An 18,832-nucleotide genomic window follows, 5' to 3' on the forward strand; every position below is an offset into this window, starting at 1 on the left:
ACATTTATTTTATTAAAAATGGTTAAGCTCCTTCAGTGAACACTGCATTCTAGAAGTTCTGTGTAAGAGAAACATATCAGATGAGTTCTCAGTGACTGCTTTAATAATAGGGGAAGTAGACAGATGTGCAAATGTTTAATAAGGCAAAGTCATACAAATAAGGGGATAAAATGATGAGTGGAAGGAGAAGAAGAAGGAAAATTAAATAGAGTTGAAGTGATTGGGCAAAAACTCTTCTAAGAGAAATTGGCATTAATCTATGCTTTGAAGTGTTGCAGTATGTTTAGTCCCTTGTTCAGCTAAGTCCAAGTTCTTATCTCATGACCAAGAAGAATAAGGCATGCAGCCACGAGAAAGTGAGTAGAGTAGGATTTATTAAGCAAAAGGAAAGCTCTCAACAAAGAGAGGGGACCTGGAAGCAGGTTGCCAGAAATGGTGCTGAGTTCTGGGTCTTTTATGTGGCAAGAGCAAGGAAGTCTTCTGTGGGTTCTGCACAATACGGGAGGGGTAAATTTCCCAACTAAGAGTGTTGCATCTGCGCATGTCTGGGGTTGGCCAGTGACTCCATCTTGGTTATCACCCATGAGTGCCTAACTGAAACCTGCAGGGGGCTAAAGCCACAATGCCGATGTCATGTTAATGACATTATAATGAATTGCATCAAGTTAAGAACATTAAGGTTGATTTATTGTGTCTGCACCTAAGTTCAGACAGTCTTTTCTGAGCAACATCCTGGCATAAGGGGAAGTTCTGGACCACACTTCTTCCCATTAGCTACAGGGGTGGTGCAGGTGTGGTCTCACACATATTTGTCACCTCCAGAGATGCTCCCTCTCTATCTGCCTAACAATCCTCTAACTGCTTCCTCTCTCAAGAGGAGTGTTTCTTGAATTGTTACAGCTATTCAATGCTTCTTAGATGTTCCCAGTAACTTTTCTTAATAGGTATGTGGCTTTATATTGGTCATTTGCTACTCTTCTAATCTACAAATGCAAACAGTCATATATATAAAACATATCTTTACATTATCTCTCAAATGTAGTTGAAGATTAATTCAATAATTACAGGAATGTGGAATTAAAAGTAATGATTTGGCAATATAAAGTTCACGGGAATTAGTGGATAGTGTTCAATCAAGGGCCATCCTATAAACAGAAAATTCCAGAAGAATACCTTAAAAAGCATGTGCACTGATTTGTCTAATATAACCTTAGGACAAATAAGTAAAAATGTTTGTAAATAAAATTCTTTAATTATATGGGTTAAAAGATATTTTTTAATCCTCTGATTGCCATTCTGCATTTTATTTTGTTACAAAGTCAATGAGAAAGCACTGAAGGGTTTGGACAAGAAAGTAGTATGTTAATCGTTGGCTTCAAGAATGTGGATCTTGGATGGGCATGTGGCTAATGCCTGTAATCCCAGCACTTTGGGAGGCTGAGGCAGTGGACTACTTGAGTCTAGGAGTTCAAGACTAGCCTGGGCAACATGCCAAAACCTTGTCTCTCCAAAAAAAAAAAATACAAAAATAAAATCAGCTGAGAGTGGTGATAGGTACCTGTAGTCTCTGCTACTTGGGAGGCTGAGGTGGGAGGATCACTTGAGCCCAGGATGTGAAGGTTGCAGTGATACACAATTACGTCTCTGCACTATAGCCTGGATAACAGAGGGAGATCTTGTCTCAAAAAAAAAAAAGTATATGATCTTACAACAGTATTTTATCTGAAATGCATCAAATATTAGAATTTCATGATAGTACATTAACAAGGAGAAGCTTCAGATTCATTTGAATAAGAGAATAGCCTTAAGCAATCTAGTGGTGTTAATGAACACTCAATTTTCTCTTTGTGCCCCTCCTTTGTCATTTATTTTCTAGATTTGCATGTCAGCACGAAGCTGAGTAGTATATTTTTATTTGGTCAGGAATCTTAAATAATTTTTCTTCCTTTTGTTTCTCAACCCACAATAATTTGACATTCAACCTTACTTCCCCATTGAAATCACCCTCTTAAGTCATCAATAATCTCTATTGTGATGACTTCAGAAAACCCTTAGATGGTACATTGACTAGTAAGCAGCATTTGAAATTATAGGCTACATTATCCTTCCTGAAGAATTTATTTTATTTTACTTTATTCTGATTTTCCTTTTACTTAGTGGATGCTCATACTCAGAATTTTTTTGTCATCTCTTTTTCATTTATGTCAACCACAAATACCGATATTCTTTCTTTTCTGAAATTGCTGTCTATTCACTTTTCATGTTATCATTGTGCTGTGTGGTCTTATTTGCTTTCAGGATTTCAATTATAGTTAACATTTCATAATATGCAAATGTTCAATATAGACACTGTAGACACTACATTTGTATTTCCATGGCATTTTTGGATTACTCAGATTTCCCACAGACCTTACAATCTTAATGTTTTTCCCTTACAAACTAGCTTATCTTCCACCATTCCTTTTTTAAGTGAATTATAGCTGCACCACTTATTTACATAAGCTTTAAAGCTGTGTTGCCTACATTAGCAAACTAACTTCCTTAGAGGGTATCCTACTTAATTGGTCTCCACTCTGCATCCAGAAAGACCTTGTAAGAGAGGAGTCTAATATTGTTACCACTCTCATAATCATTTTTATAATTTTGCCAATTCTAGCCCAAGGCTTATAAGAACTACTTTTAATTTTTTTTATATTCTATAATACTACATTAAATAGATTCAGAAACAAACAACAAAGACCAATTGGCAAACAAGGAAATGCTGGTTAAAGTAAGACAGGAATATAGTTCATCTGGCTCTGTTTCAGTCCCTTTCAAAGGGAACTTGCTTCCTTTCATCACTTTTCCTGAATATTTTTCAAAGGATTTTCTGTATCTGCAGCATTTAAGCAAGTTTCAGAGATATGTTCCTATTCTAGACTGTAAAATGTGAAGAAAAGGAATGCTAGGTTCAACAACTTTGTGTTTAGGGAAATAATCGGGAAATTTCTCATCACATCCTCTCACATCCTGTTGTCTGACACTTGGTCTTGAATCTATAGTTAAATACTATAAAAACAAGGAAATAAAGTGTGTAACTGAACAGGCTAGCTAAAAATTGGGAAACTATATATTTGGGAAAAACAGGCAATGGATATTGCTGGACAGTTAGACATCACTCTGAGGTAGGAGGCCTGACCCAACTCAGGAAGGGAGACTCAACTCCAGAGGTCGGGGCATGAACACCCGACCAAATTCAGGACTAGTTAAAACAGGTCTGGGACAGAAGCAGCTTTCTGTCAGACATGCCCAACAGTGTGACATGTCAGTTTACTATTGCCATGGCAACATCCAGAAGTTATAGCCCCTTTCCATGGCAGCAGCCCTATGACCTGGAGGTTCCCATCCTCATACTAGAAATTTCTGTGTGCATTGCCCCTTAATTCGCATATAGTTAAAAGTGAGTGTAGGCTGGGCACGGTGGATCACACCTGTAATCCCAGCGGTTTGGGAGGCCGAGGCGGGTGCATCATCTGAGGTCAGGAGTTCAAGACCAGCCTGGCCACATGGCGAAACCCTGTTTCTATTAAAAATAAAAAATTAGCCGAGCGTAGTGGCAGGCGTCTGTAATCCCAGCTACTCGGGAGGCTGAGGCAGGAGAATCACTTGAACCTGGGAGGCGAAGGTTGCAATGAGCCCAGATGTGCCACTGCACTCCAGCCTGGTCGACAGAGATAGACTCTGTCTCAAAAAAAAAAAAGTGAGTGTAAATATGAGTGCAGAACTGCCTCTGGGCTGCTATTCTGGGCACACTGCCTATGGAGTAGCCCTGCTCTGCAAGGGGCAGTACCTCCATGGTTGCTGTAACCCTGCTGCTTCAATAAAAATTACTGTTTAACACCTGCTATGTATAGCCACCCTTTCTACCAATCTTATGTTATCCCCTACAATCTAGTTACATCACAGAAAGAAGAAATGGACTGCCTAAAACATCAAAACCTATGATCTTCACTTCTAGACAATTTCCTTCTATCTCTCTGCATTTTAATTCAATTCCTTTTTTGTGAGGAATAAACTTTCCTATGTACAATGTGCCACTGCTGATATCTACTCTCCTCTGTTCTCTAATCTACTCCTCCTAACACATGTGCACACACACAACCCAACACACACAGACATAATTCACCTGCACACAATCTCATATACATGCACATGCACTTACACATACATCACCTTTCACTGTGTGTCAGATACTCTCCTTGGATGTTTGAGAAAACATTCATACATTGCAATAAGTATTATTGTCTACTGTGTGCTAGGCACTCTTCAATATAATTTAAATACAGCAGTGAAGACAACAGTCCAAAAGCTTGTACCTACACCCGGTAGATGTCTCATGCAAATATACAAAGAAAATTATATAGTACAGTAAGTCTTCAGTAAATATCATGAATAGGTTCTTGGAGACCACAACTTTAACAGAAACAATGTATGATGAAAGCAATTGTACCCTAGTCTAATTTATGTAAATAAGATTGGATTTCCTATGGCATATTTTTGGTCACAAATACTTCACAAAGCATTGTAAATAAACACCAAAAAGCTTCTAAAATTAAACATTGAAATAAATGTGAGCTATACATACACTTAAGAAAGATTAATAAAACAAATAGAATAATTATTTACCCACTTATTCTAGTTCAGAGTCGTGGGTGGCTGGAGTCTGTCTCAGCAGCTGAGGTTGCAAGGCAGGAACCAGCATTGGACAGGACACCGTCCCATTGCAGCAAGCAGTCTCCACATCCACACTCACAATGGGGATCACCCAGACAGCCAATCAACCTAAGATGGACAACATAGGTGGGAGGAAACTGGAGTACCCAGAGAAAACCCGTGCAAATGTGAAGAGAACAACAAACTCCTCACAGTGGCTCTGACTGGGAATCAATTTTTTTTGTCATCAATCTTATAATAAAAGGATGTTTAACAAAACGACCTTCCTTATTTGAGGAACTGGCAGGTAATACATACTACAGAAACTGTAGAATGGGGAAAAGTGTATAAGAATTCTGAGTTTTAGTAATTATAGAGAGGCTTGTCTAGTGTATCTTGAGAAAGCCTAAATACAAACTGGAAGAAATTGACAGAGATACACATTCAGATATGGGGTGGGAAACTTTCCAGATAGAGGGGAAAGCTCGTGTAATGATATGGTGTTCATGGAAACAGAAAGGAGGTCAGTGAAGCTTTAGAGAACAGAAGCAAAGAATACAAAAGGTGAGGTCAGAAAGGGAAAGAAAGGTCTAGAGCCTTGCAGTTTACTTGGATTTTAGGTTTAAGCTTTGTGCAGGGAAGGGACATAATCTGACCTGTCGGTACCCAGGACTCCTCTAGCTACCTTACTGAGCATAGACAAGAAGGAGCGAGATCAGAGCAGTGGAATTATTTAGAAGTCTTCTGCAGTCACCTATGCCAGAGATGATAGATGCTCAAAGTTCACGCAAGGATGGAGAAAAATAAATGAGAAGTAGTTTGATTATTAATATATTCTGAAGGTAGAGAGAACATCATCTCTTCAAATGTTGGATGAGATGTCATGAGAGAAGGAGGAGCAGTTAAGCATGTCTCTAAGATTTTCAAGTCAAATGACAGCAAGATTGAAGGACTGCTCTCAACTGAAATGGAAAATGTGTGGGCAGATACTGATTTGGGCAAAATATCAGGAACTCAAATTTGAATATCCTGAGCTTAAAATACTTAGAAGATGACCATTGTAAGTACATAGCTGCATATGGGAGTGAAGAGTTTGTGAGTAAGGAAGGGGGATCAGATTTTAATTTTTGCTAGCTAATCCTCCAACATACCCTCGTCAAATGAACCACAACTTCCTATATGGACTTGGGTAATCTTTTCCTGTTGAATCTATGCTGGTTTTGTGACTTACATGTAATAAATAAAATGTGACCAAACTGATGTTGCATGACTTTAAAGCTTAAATGACAAGAAGCCTTGATTGGTTGTTCCACTTACCTTGGAGGAAGCCAGTTGTTATGTAAGAAGCATACATACTTTCAGTTTGCACATGTGAGTTTGGCTAACTTTAGTTTGTTATGTTGTGAAGAAACCCAAGGTAGCCACATGGAAAGGACACTTGGAGAGAAGAACATGTCTGCAAAGCCTCTGGTTGTAATAAAACTAGTCATACCAGTCCAGATTCCAAATAGATAAGTGTAAAAGACATTTTGGATGACCAGTCTAATTAAGTCTTCAGATGGCAGTAGCCAGTTCCGCTGACAGCTAGCTGCAACTGTATGATAGGCTCCAAGTGACAACTGTTTAGCTGAGTTTATTCAGCCAGTCTGAACCCTACGAAATAATAATAAATTATTTTCTACTGCAATGTTTTGAAGTGATTTGTGGTATCCCAGAGTCATCAGCATATAGATGATACATAAATCCATGTGTTGAGATGCTATCTTCAAGACAGTGAATACAGGAAGAGACAAAAAGTAAATCAGGTACAGAGCCTCAAGCAATCCATCTTTAAGTTATCAGGAGAAGACAGCAAATGGCAATAAATTAGAAAGCCAGGTTAAAAAAAATGTTGAATCGAAACAGAGAATCATCAACTGCATTTTATTCTGCTAAAATAGACTTCGAATGAACTGTTGAAGTATTATTTGGGGATTGAAGAATTGATGTATTTAAAGAGAATGGCAAAAACCTAATTGGATAGGTTTAAGAGAACATGTTTTGGAGGCAAAAACTAAAGAAAAATTTTAAGAGTTTTATGGTAAGGGGACAAAAAGTCAAGAGACATTAATGAGGGTTCTACTAATGTTTTGATCATAGAGTAAGCAAACAAGGAAAGCTGAACTATTCAGATATTAGCAATCATGAGAAGTTATTAGTACCTTTATGGCTGATGGATTTTGAGGAAACTAGAATTAGGTGGAATCGTTGAGGAGGGATCAGAAAAACAGCTCCGACATGGAGAAAGGCAGAAGAGAAAGGCACTAGCTTTCTCTCCTTTATCCTGTAATATTTCCTTTTGCTATTGGATCCCACTAGCCTTACCAAATGAAAAATCAGAAAGACAAGTAGCCTGGGAGATGTAGGTACTAGGGGCCAGCCTCAGGATACAGAGCATGCAAGGAAGGCTGGAGCATGGAGTGGTAAAAGATCCAGACAGCAAAAGCCAAGCACAATAATACACAAAGAAAAAACAGTTTATTTAAGGAGAATAAGGCCTGAGAATGACAACAAACAAGGTCAAGATTTGTATACTTTTCAAGAAGAGTAAATGATGTTTACTCTAAGTTACGTCCGACATATTGCCAAAACTCTGACTGTTTAATGTCTATTTAACAGGTGTAGTGAGATACTATTTTAAATACTACTTTTTGAAAGTCTTTTCTCTAATTTCTTACAATGAGCTTACATCATATAGCAACATTTCTAAGAAGAGCAGAAAATTGTTCATTTGCTATCATATGTTAGATTCAGAATAGAAGGTAAAACAAAACAAAAAAATCTAACCAGGAAATTGAGAATTTGGGTCGAGGGCCAAGCAGAGGGCAAGGTGGAGAAGAAATATAAACTGCTAAGTATTATCCAATTTCTTATGCATGTGATGAGGACATTCCCAACTGTTGCCTTTCTTATGGACAGAGCATTTAACTATATAGAAGATGCATGGTTACGAAGGATCTTTTCATTAAGAAATTCAAATCATATTTTGGACTACCAAAAGAGCAATGCAAGATGCTCAAGAATTTAAAGAATTTAATTGATTAGCCCTACTGAACACCAACTTCTTCAATGAGCCTGTCCATTTGTAAACACTCTTAGTGAAACAAAGAATTCGATTCTTAATAATTATAATGAATTCCATCACTGCTAGTTATCCTTGTGTTTAACTCATGTTTAAAGTGTTTTTCGTTTGTCTATTTGTTAACAAAGAAGCAGATTAACAATTTAAAATGATGTATATGTATTTACTTCACAGGAATATTTCCTTAATTGGAATTAGCTCATATGTGCATATTGATTGCTCCACCTCCACCAAAGAAAATAAAACGTTACGGAACTTTAACAAAGAAGGAAGTTCTGTGGGTGTATATGTATGTGTACATATGTATGTGTGTGTGTGTATATATATATATGTACACACACATACTTTTGTATAGTTTTAAAAATTTTAAGGAATTGGGTAAGTCTGAATAAAGAAAGATGAGATTAAAAAGAAATGGAATTTTTGCATGGTATATTTATATATTATTTTAATTTTAGATTGATTTCCTCTCTTTCACAGTTCACATGAGGCAAAGATTTAAAGAAAATAGGAAAATGGGCTTATCTTAAAAAGATTATCATAAAAAGCTTTTCTGAAACTTTTGAATTCTACAGTGTAAGATGTGATGGTACACAACACCTCTTTCCCATGTGTCCCCCCATAATGGTTTCCTAAACTTCAAAGAGATAAGCTATTATAAACCTTAAGTCACCTTGCTTGAGCTCAGGCCTTTGAGAGTGAGGTATTTAAACATATTAAGTATGAGAATAGCTGTTTTTATTTATACTTGAGAGTGAATATCTTATATTTTGTGAAAGCAAAATATTTCATATAAAAATGAAAGTACTGCAAACAGCAGAAAAACAATATGCAGCTCCTTCAGCTCCTTAATGTCACATTTGCTAACAAATCAAAATGCTTTTATTTCTCTTATATTAAAATGCAAAATAGGTTTCCAGAGGTCATTTATGCAAACTTTTAAAATTTGAAATATTCTTAGATATAGTTATATTTAGAATTGTTATATACTAATAACTAACTTCAAAAATTGTTTCCAAAAGGCTTAGTAGTGAAAGCATGTATCTATTATATACAACAGTGAGAAAAATAGTAATAAAGTAAAAAAATTTTTCTTATCTAAAAATAACATTTTTATTGATAAAGAGTATATTACATTTAAAGGAAGCAGTTCTTAAACAAACTCCCAGTAAAGGTGAGGAAGATATTAAAATTATAATTTTGCCTTTTTATAAGTGAAAAAGGAAAATACCAGGGTATTGAGAAATGTTATTGTGCCAGACAGAATGATAAAGGTCGAGTTCATGACTAGGGGTTTGGGTGTACCAGTAATGACCCAGAAATGAATTATTCCAGCTGAAAAATATTTTAGCCAAAATCAAATATTATTTAATAGAAGTAAAATTTTCAACTACACATTTTTAGTTCAAAATTGATTTAATACCTAAACTAAACTTGGCAGTATTAACAAACAGAAAGGAAGAGAGAAAAAAAAATTGAGGCATAAGAAAAGTCACAGTTAATCATTGTTTTCAAAAAAGGAAAGTTTCGTTAACATACTCAGACACTATTTATTTTTTCCTTTTCCCAAAGCTAGTTATTTCTGGTGTGTTAGCAATCTTCCAAAAGCCACTTAAACAAGTAAAATTGGTCAAAAACAATGCAATACATTTTATTTGACAGACCCAAATTTATTTGTAGGCCTTAAAAGAAACTCAATTATTTACCTTTATATTCCACACACAAGTGAGTTTGAACACAATATGGCCTAAAAGTATAATATTCCAAAAGCTTAAGTGATTATATTGTTTGAGTGTCTAGAGATTTGGTACCAACTGTGATGAAAATATGCAAATATCTTAACCTAATTAAAATTTCCTAAGGGGTACACCTTATTTATGCCTGTTTGTTCTTACTATATTCTTGGAGGAAGTACCTGTTTTGTTTCATATTGCACCTACTTTGAACACAGATTGTAGTTCTTTAACATAAGTGCATAAATTACAGTGGGTGAAATTATTTAGATCATTACCTTCTCCAATGTAAGGTTGATCATTTCTTGAAAATTGCTACATATCATATTTGACTTGATTTCATGTAATTGCTTAATCAGTAATACATTCTTTTAATTGTTCTCTCAATGTTGTTAATTCATGGTTTTTGCATTTCCCACTTCCTCATTTTTAAAATTTTCTAACATAAATATCAGCATAGTAATTCTCAGTTACAAGTATAACAAAAAGAATATCTTGATATAACTAGACCAAAAATATATATTCACTAGCTGAATTATTAATCTATTGAAAGTGATTTTAAACAAATATTTGGAATAGAAGGGGGAAAATTTAGAAAAGGAGAAAGTATCTATCTCAAAATTCATATAAACTAAAGTATATCAATGATATGTAATGTATAATAATGATGAAAATATCCAATAACTCATTGATGATGATGATGGTGATTATGATAATTCAAAAAGAGTATGCATTGCTTTAATTATGCTGTTGATTCTCTCTGAACACAAACTGGCAAATCTCATTCCTGTCCGTTGACACTGAGGGCTTCCTCCCTGGGCCAATCATTAAAATGTGTTTCTATGAACTGCAAAGATACAATACCATGCACTAGATTGAGCCTCAAGACATACTGTTCTGTTTTCCAAAATATTTAATGGAGAAGTTCCTGAAGTATAACTTCTGGGTTACCTACCATGAAATGTGCTGTAAATGATGCTGCTTTAGGCAATGCATGTCATAGCCCAGTATAGAAATATTTGCATGAAAGTGGAAATATGAAAAGTGGGCTCAATGCTCATGAGATTTCTATTTCAGCCTGAAATTTGTATGTGAACATAGAAATAATAGGATAATATAAATCAGTAAATAAATGCTGAATGCAAAGCATCTGCCTAATACAGATTTCTTTTTATTTATTTATTTATTTATTTAATTTTATTATTATTATACAGGATTTCTTGCTATAAATATAGTCTTACATTAATTGTATTGCTATTCATTTTAAAATAATAAAATTTTTTTTCTATAAATTTGGGGACATATTTTATAAGAAAATCCATTATGACATTCTTTAATATATCATTAATAAAAAAAGGAAATTATTAAAATAACTCGGTCCCCCCAGAGTATTTGGGGGAAAGGACCTTGAGTCTACTCATCACAATTTTCAGTGCTGGGAAGAAAAGGAATATATGTTACCAGTGTGATAGAAAGAGTCAACATCCACTGGGCCATGTGAGCCAGAGGGTAGGACCACTGAATTATCATGGGAAACTAGGCAGATCTATTATTTTTCTTGGATGCTTTTCTTTCTGTTGACACTCAGGTTTATGAATCAATCCCCAATTGCTTTGTGATAGTTGTTTCAATGACTTTTTCCTCAGTTGTCTCCCAATGTCTAGACTTAAGGCTGGAAAGCAAAGAAAATAGTTAATAATTTTTGTTTGACATTACGTAAATGAAAATAATTCTCCCCAAAATATTAAGAAATTGTTAAGTTAAAGACACTAAAAATGCAGGGTAACACTCTTCCTCAGCCTCTGTTTGCCTGGTGGTAAGCAATACATATTTTCTTACTGGAGACAACACTTTCTCATTGGCCCGGGGAAGGCACCCTCAGACACACCAGAGACATCTGGGAAGCGGTTTTACTATTCTCCCATATTTTCCCATCTTTTAAAAGATGAAAACTTCTCTCTCCTTTGTCTTGTCACTATATAGGATTTATGGTTCTTTATTAAAATACGATTTAAGTAAAGCCCCTAAGCCTCTGCTTTGTGAGAAATAATTTTGAACTAAAGCCTCTCCGATGTGATAAGAATGGGTTAATGAACTTTTGCTTGTGATGGGAATGGGTTAATGAACTTCTGCTTGTTTTAATTTTGTTCACCTGGCTGTTATTTTCAGGAGAGTGTCTCAACTAAGAAGCTAAAAAGGGAAAGAAAAGAAAAGCAATTATGTTTTTTTCCCCTGCGGCCTATACAAACACATACACACCAAGGTGAGAAATGCCTTTCTTCGTCAGTACCATCTGGGTCAATATGTAATGTTTTGTGTGGCTGAGACCTAGGGCAAACATGAGTAAGTTAGGAAAAATGCTATAGAAAGAAGAAGAAAATAAGAGAATGAAGTAAAAGAGAACAGGAGAGAAATAGCCAATTTAGTAAAAAGGGAACAGTAGAGCATTGTCAATTACAGTAGGATTTGTAATCCAGTATCAAATACCTAGTTTGCTTATCTCATGAAAAATACAATTCAGATTAAGTAGAATGTAGTTCACTTGATATATGATTATTTAAATAAATGTAATTTCAAGGAGCTATGACAAATAGTCATCCTTTTGAGAGATTCAGTTCTTTCTAACGTGTCTCATGAGACTATTTAAACATAAAGATATTTATGCCTGTTAAAAGAGATTCACTGGACCTATCTTCTAAAGCCACAAGGCTAAAGTATATAGCTGTATTTTGGATTTCCTTCCTTCCAGGAGTAGCCAGAGTAAAAAAAAAAAAATCTTTTTAAACTTTGTTAAAAAGCGTGAACCATACAACAATGAGTTTATTTTAGTATAATCCCTTTACTTCTTTTTCACTGAATCTACAGTGTGTTTAATTTGCAACAATATTGAATATGTGAGGGAAAAGTCGAGAAAAGACCACTAGCATTATGTGTGAAATGCTCACCCTTAGTCGCCAGAGGAAAGAAGAAGTTAACATGGTCACAGAGGAACACATGGTATGGATGAATTTCTAAAAACTCAGTTTCTGGAAAAGAGCTATTATGGGGAGGCGGAGCAAGAGATTTTCTTCATTTCGAAGAAAAGCTGACACTTGTCCCAGTAATTCAGTGTTGTGTCAATTTCCCTAAGATGATACAATTGTGTTATGAGTCTCTTCTGCCTTAGGATTGTGGGGCTAAATGAAAACAGAAGAAAAGGGAATTCTTTGTTGTTCCTTTGTTTGCTTTGTTTTGTTTACAGAATGGTCTTAGGCCAATTTTTACCTTAGGGGTCTTTCCATATTCAGGAAAATAGCCAAATTATAATAATTCTGCTGATTATTTTGACAAAGTTGGACTTGATTCAGTATTTTTAACAATAATTTAAGATATTCATCGGTGTCCTATCTGCAGCCAACTTTTTGTCAGTAATTGCTCAAATCATGACCATTAGCCAATTCACTAAATAAATCACCATTTACAATTCTATGAATAAATGGAATGTGTACATAAAAATGACCATTCGAGAGCTAAGGATTATTATCTGTCAATTAGGATTACTGACTTGATACACAAATAAATAAAACAACCTCAGCTATAAAAGAAACATAATAAATAAAAGGGAATAAAATAAACATGTAATAAATGTAAAAGGTAATAAATATATAACAAAATATTTACATAAAAGGAATAAATAGAAAAGGGCATCATATACATATATAATATGAATAATACATATAAAAACAAAATAAATATGTAGTACATTCTTAATTATAAAAGGGAATAACATAGTCTCAGATAGCTACAAAAGGGAAAATCTCTTTTCCAAAGACTTTTATATCCAATTAGAAAATTAGAGAGGAACAATCATATGTAGGGTTTTAAAAATCATATCAATATAATTATATGATTCTGATTTAATCACACAATAAATATTTTTTTCTAGGAAAACAATTACAAAAATGTTTATTTCTGAAATGCAATAGACAACTTTTCAATATGTAGGTATCCATTATCAAACACCCTTCACAACACACAGAAACTAGAATAATTAGCTGCCTTTCATATTAACATAGGAGATGATTGGCCAGATTTTCACTATCATCCCATCTCTGATGATACCATTAATCAAACATTGTCATCATCAGCTCCAAGTGGTGTTGCTTAAGGCTCACATGCCAAGTGCCTGTAACACTGACTTGTGATAATTCAACTTTTGTAAATTGCTAATATAGCAATTTACAATTAGTTCAGAATAATTTTTAAAGTTCTGAATTAAATGAATCAAGTTTTACATTTCTATATAAGTTCACCTAGTATAGGTGCCTTTCATTAACACACTATGTTAGATTGTATTATTACTAAAAACTATTCAGTGTTCCTCTCTGGGGAAGATTTATGCTTCCCCACTACAGTGATTTTAGGATTGCATATAACTTACTTTGGCTGATTACAAGTGAGCAGAAATGTGGCACTCCAGAGCAGAAACTTTTAAGAGTCAGGGAACAGTTTGCATGAATGCTTCTTCTTTCTATTTGATCTTGGCAAATGATCTAAATAGATGCTATCCCATCAGCATGGGTTTATGAGTGAAGACGACATGCAATTGAGTTGTAATAAACATGTAGTGTAGGTGAAAAATACATCTTACTTCTTGTAAACCCCTAAGATTTGGAAGTTGTTTGTTATGCAGTTATAACCTAGCCAAATCTGATTAGTACACCACATAAATTAATGGATTAGGATAACATGTATATCTTTGCCTGGGCACAGGCAGTACCACCAGCAGAAAATGAACATTTATATTACAGGCGAGCTCTGAGAGTGTTACAAGAAAATGAAATTGTTACTAGATGCGTTAGTTAAATCAATAAAACAAAAGATGCATACATTAAATATTTCTTCCTATTTCTCAATTTATCTTACTGTATTGCATTTTTGTTCTTGTTTAAATTTATTCAACATATGTTTAAATACCTTCTACTTATCCTATTTACAACAAATTCTACCATGTTCATTGTACTACCATATCGTATTCCAAACTTCAATTTATTTTATTGTTCACATATTGATGCTTATCTATTTGTTTCTAATTATTCACTATTATAATCAAAATTATAATAAGCTTTCTTGTACTTTCTCCCTATTCTTTATGCATGTGTAGAGAATATGAGCAGGTAATGAAATTGCCTATTAAAAGGAAATTTAAATTAAATATTACAAAATGCTTCCGCTATTTTCCTCTAAAATGAATATAGAAATTTACGCTTCTGAGAACAGAGAGGATCCTTTATTTACCATACACTTTTCCAAACATGTAGTACTTTCCAATCTTTATTTTACAAATAATATGGGTAAGAATTAATACCTTATTGCTTTTATTTGCATTGCTGCAATTAGTAGTGATTTTGATAAATTCTTGAAGTATTTATTGGCACTTGTTTTCCTTTATGTATCAACTGAGTATTTTGTAGTGGGTATTTGCCATTTCCTTTTGCTGTTTACAGTTTATTTTGTGGGAAATACATAGTGATGATCATTGATCATTCATCTGATTCATGGCATATAATTACCACAAATCATTACCAAATTTCTTTCCTGTTCTTTTTTCTTTTTGCTTGTGCCCTTAGGCTTTCACACTACTATGTTTGACATATGCTTGCATATGTATGTGTCCTCATAAAATAATGTTGTCCATTTCATGTTGAGTGTTTATGTGTTCTAATAAACATAAAATACGTGGTTCTATAGATTTTGTAGCTTTCACAGTTCATCAAACACTGTCTTTTTGCTACTGTACATCTTTCTGATTTATTGTTTCTAGCTACTGTGTCATTCCAGGATATAAATCCACATCTTATGTTTGCAAGTCAGTTTTATCTGCCATTCCTGTGCATGATACATATGGCCAGGGGTGTGTGTTTCTCTACAGCAAATACTCAACATCTAACTGCTGCATTGTAAGGTTGACACAGACTTAATATTATTAAATACTGTCACACTGTTTTCTAGATAGGCTATTACCATTTATGTGTCAACCAGCAGTACGTACTTGGATCTGTTTTCCCATATTCTTAATGATAATTTATATTATTTGACTGCTTTTTTGGCCAAAATTTCATATTTTATGAAATATACTTGTGTTATTATCAATGGTATTATGCTATTAACTTGTCTCTTTATCATTTAGTTTGCATTTACGTGGTAGTTTTTTGCCTGTCTTTTATTTATATTCCTGATTTCCCTGAAAAAGAGATTTCTTCCTCATATATATTCAAGGTCTCCATCCTCCTCATTTGTTAACCTAAGAAAGTAGAGTAATAAATTTAGTTACTAAGTTTGGGAAAAATAGCAGGGAACAGGGGCTACTCTACTTTTTTAAGACACTTGAACCCATGAGGGCCAAGCAGAAGGGGAGAAGAATGGTGAAGGAGAATTCTTGCCCTAATCCCACATTGGACTCTCAGTCTTCAATCTATATTTGTAATCTTATCTATCTCTCCACTGTTTGAGATCACAGATTGGGTAGGGAAGATGAGCATTAATAGCTCTAAGTCTTTAGATACTTTAATGATGGGGTCAAAAATATTGAGAAACAAAATTAAAAAGAGTGGAATTCAGGAGTGCACAGTATTTACACAGAGAAACTTTCATGGAGACTGGAGCATGATGCTGGGGCTTGGACTTTATTTTTTGATAGATGATTTAATTTCTTACATGGTTTGAGAAGCTTACATTGGGCTAAAGGGAGGAGGTTCTTATGTTTGTAAGACTTTTCAGTGCTAGAGTGAGATTTTAACCTAGCCATAGGGTATTTTGATCTTGGTGGCTTAATACAGATCAAAGAAGCTTCATCCATAAATGATTCTCTTTATAGTGAGGTAGAAATACAAGTTAAGGCATAATGACCATAGAAACCTAAACAAAATGAGGGTTCATAAAGGCAGGATTTCAGGAAGCCCAGATACCACAGCTTATTTTTCAGGCACAGATTTTCCTAAACATGCTTGGCTAAGGCAAAGCATTAGTGTACAAAGAAGAAAAGTGTTTACATGCCCTGTAAGCATCAGGGGTCACAATGATATTTGATTCCGTTAAATTTTGAAACACCTGAATTTCTTCTGTTGCAGAGCAAAACTGAGTTTTATTTTTAATATGTACATGACAGGCCAAGAAAATGAAAGGAGGAAAATGGGCCATGCAAACTGCTGTTAAAGAGAACATCAGATAAAGGGCAGATGATTTCATTATTATATGGAAAACACCCTTAAAGACAGCGAAAAGCTGTACCCTGTGGTTATAGAATATATGTATACATATGCAATTTTAAGATGGAAGATAGTATACAATAATTAAAATAATATTAAGTGTGGTCAAGGTGTTAGAGTTACTGAAGATGTAGATACATATACTTTGTTTGGGCTCTGTGAGATGCTGGAAAAATTATAGAATTAAGCCTCTTAAAAAGCAGATACAGATGAAAATTATGAATGGGATCTCAGGCAAGATAATTATCTATTAAGTGTATGCCTGGTTGGACAAATGGAAAAAAGTATTTCATTGGTGGTATTACCAACTCAGTGAGAAAAAGGTAGACAGAATTGATTTGAATAATAGATGATTCTAGGAGAAATATAAGGAATTGATTTCATATTACTTATAATGAGAGGCACCAACATATCAAACCTGGAAGAGAATGTTAGAAACACAAATGTCTGAATCAGATAGAAAAGAAAAGTAAAAGAAAAAAGTTATTCAATTCCAGCAACCAGTTGGAATTCCTGGGACTCAAACTTCAGAAACATTTGACTAAACTTCAGCTCAATAATCTATTAAGGACAATCCTACAGTAGAAATAAATGTGAGGATAAGGAAGACACCGTCCTTGGTTTAACAGATACAGCAATTCTGTAGCAAAAAGGCAGAGAAAACATCATTGTGGACGCAGGACTCAAATGTGTTATCTCAAGAGATGATGGAGAAACATCACCAGATGGGGCCACAGTGAGGCAGATCGAGTCCCAGAAACAAAGAACATAAGAGGAAATGGATATGATGAGATTCTGATACGAAACGACAGAAAATAAATTCTCCTCAACAAGGAACTGGTGATACTAATTTTTAAATTTTCCTTGATGTCAGCATGTCTCTAAACACAACTCTTTGGGAAAGAACATAATTTGTTTAGACAGATTTTTTTTCCCATACAGGTAGTAAACGCATAGTGGAAAAAAAAAGGTCAGAGGTCCGGGCGCAGTGGCTCACGCCTGTAATCCCAGCACTTTGGGAGGCCGAAGCGGGCAGATCACGAAGTGAGGAGATCGAGACCATCCCAGCTAACACGGTGAAACCCCCGTCTCCACTAAAAACACAAAAAATTAGCTGGGCGAGATGGCGGGCGCCTGTAGTCCCAGCTACTGGGGAGGCTGAGGCAGGAGAATGGAGTAAACCCGGGAGGCGGAGCTTGCAGTGAGCCGGGATCCGGCCACTGCACTCCAGCCTGGGCGACAGAGCGAGACTCCGTCTCAAAAAAAAAAAAAGAAAGAAAAAGAAAAAAATGGTTAGAGATATCTTGTCAGAGGTTTTTTTTTCCTTTTCTATTTGGGCTTAATTTCACAGGTCATGAATAATGGACTATTGATCTACTATGATGCTCCCTTAACTCTAACCCACTGGGTTCTTTCTGCTGTCTTTGGCAACAACACTTTTGCCTAGGAGATCTATTATGGAGTTGGGGATTGGTTCTGTCTTTCTCATGACCGCCTTCATGCATTTAATCTTAATGGTGTCCTTCCTGGTATTCAGAACTTTTGATTTTTTTATTTGGCAATAGATGGCAAATGACATGGAATGAAAAGCAGAGACAGAACTTTCAGTCTTGAATTCAGTATAGTTTCTATATGATTTCACTAATATGCTGTCAATTTCAGGCACTTCTGGTAGTAAAATAGAAATTGTCTTCCATGGTCACTGGGGTATTGTGGAAGACATAGCTGTTGGTATTTGAAGAGCAGTCGCAGGAAGGTGGAGTCCAAGTCAGGTTCTAACAGCCTGTCCTGGGGAAAATAGCCTAGTCTTTTAAAATTTAATGGTTAAGAGCAAGACTAAAAAAAAAAGTAAGTGTAGATAAATAGCTTTTGCTCACTGCTACTACTAATTCAAATGGCTTTTTCCAGGAATCCATTCAACTCCCAGATCTGTTGTTTTTCACAATATATTAAGTTTGTTATTTCTACAGCCCCAAATAAAATAAATAACAATTACTCTTCCGTGTCAGGTTTTTCTGAGTCAGAATCCAGGGTTTGAA

General features: G+C 35.0%; 1 long non-coding RNA gene across 1 annotated transcript in view; it reads left to right on the forward strand.

Annotated features, from left to right (window-relative positions):
• Positions 1-11,809, forward strand: part of LOC134810087 (uncharacterized) — a 48,133-nt gene extending 36,324 nt beyond the window's left edge. Inside the window, exon 4 of the long non-coding RNA XR_010157271.1 lies at positions 11,716-11,809. This is a non-coding gene — a long non-coding RNA (uncharacterized LOC134810087). The remainder of the gene's footprint in view (positions 1-11,715) is intronic.
• Positions 11,810-18,832: the final 7,023 nt, after the last annotated feature.

The sequence above is a fragment of the Pan troglodytes genome, chromosome 4, assembly GCF_028858775.2.
Source record: "Pan troglodytes isolate AG18354 chromosome 4, NHGRI_mPanTro3-v2.0_pri, whole genome shotgun sequence".
In the NCBI taxonomy this organism is placed as follows: Eukaryota; Metazoa; Chordata; class Mammalia; order Primates; family Hominidae; genus Pan; species Pan troglodytes.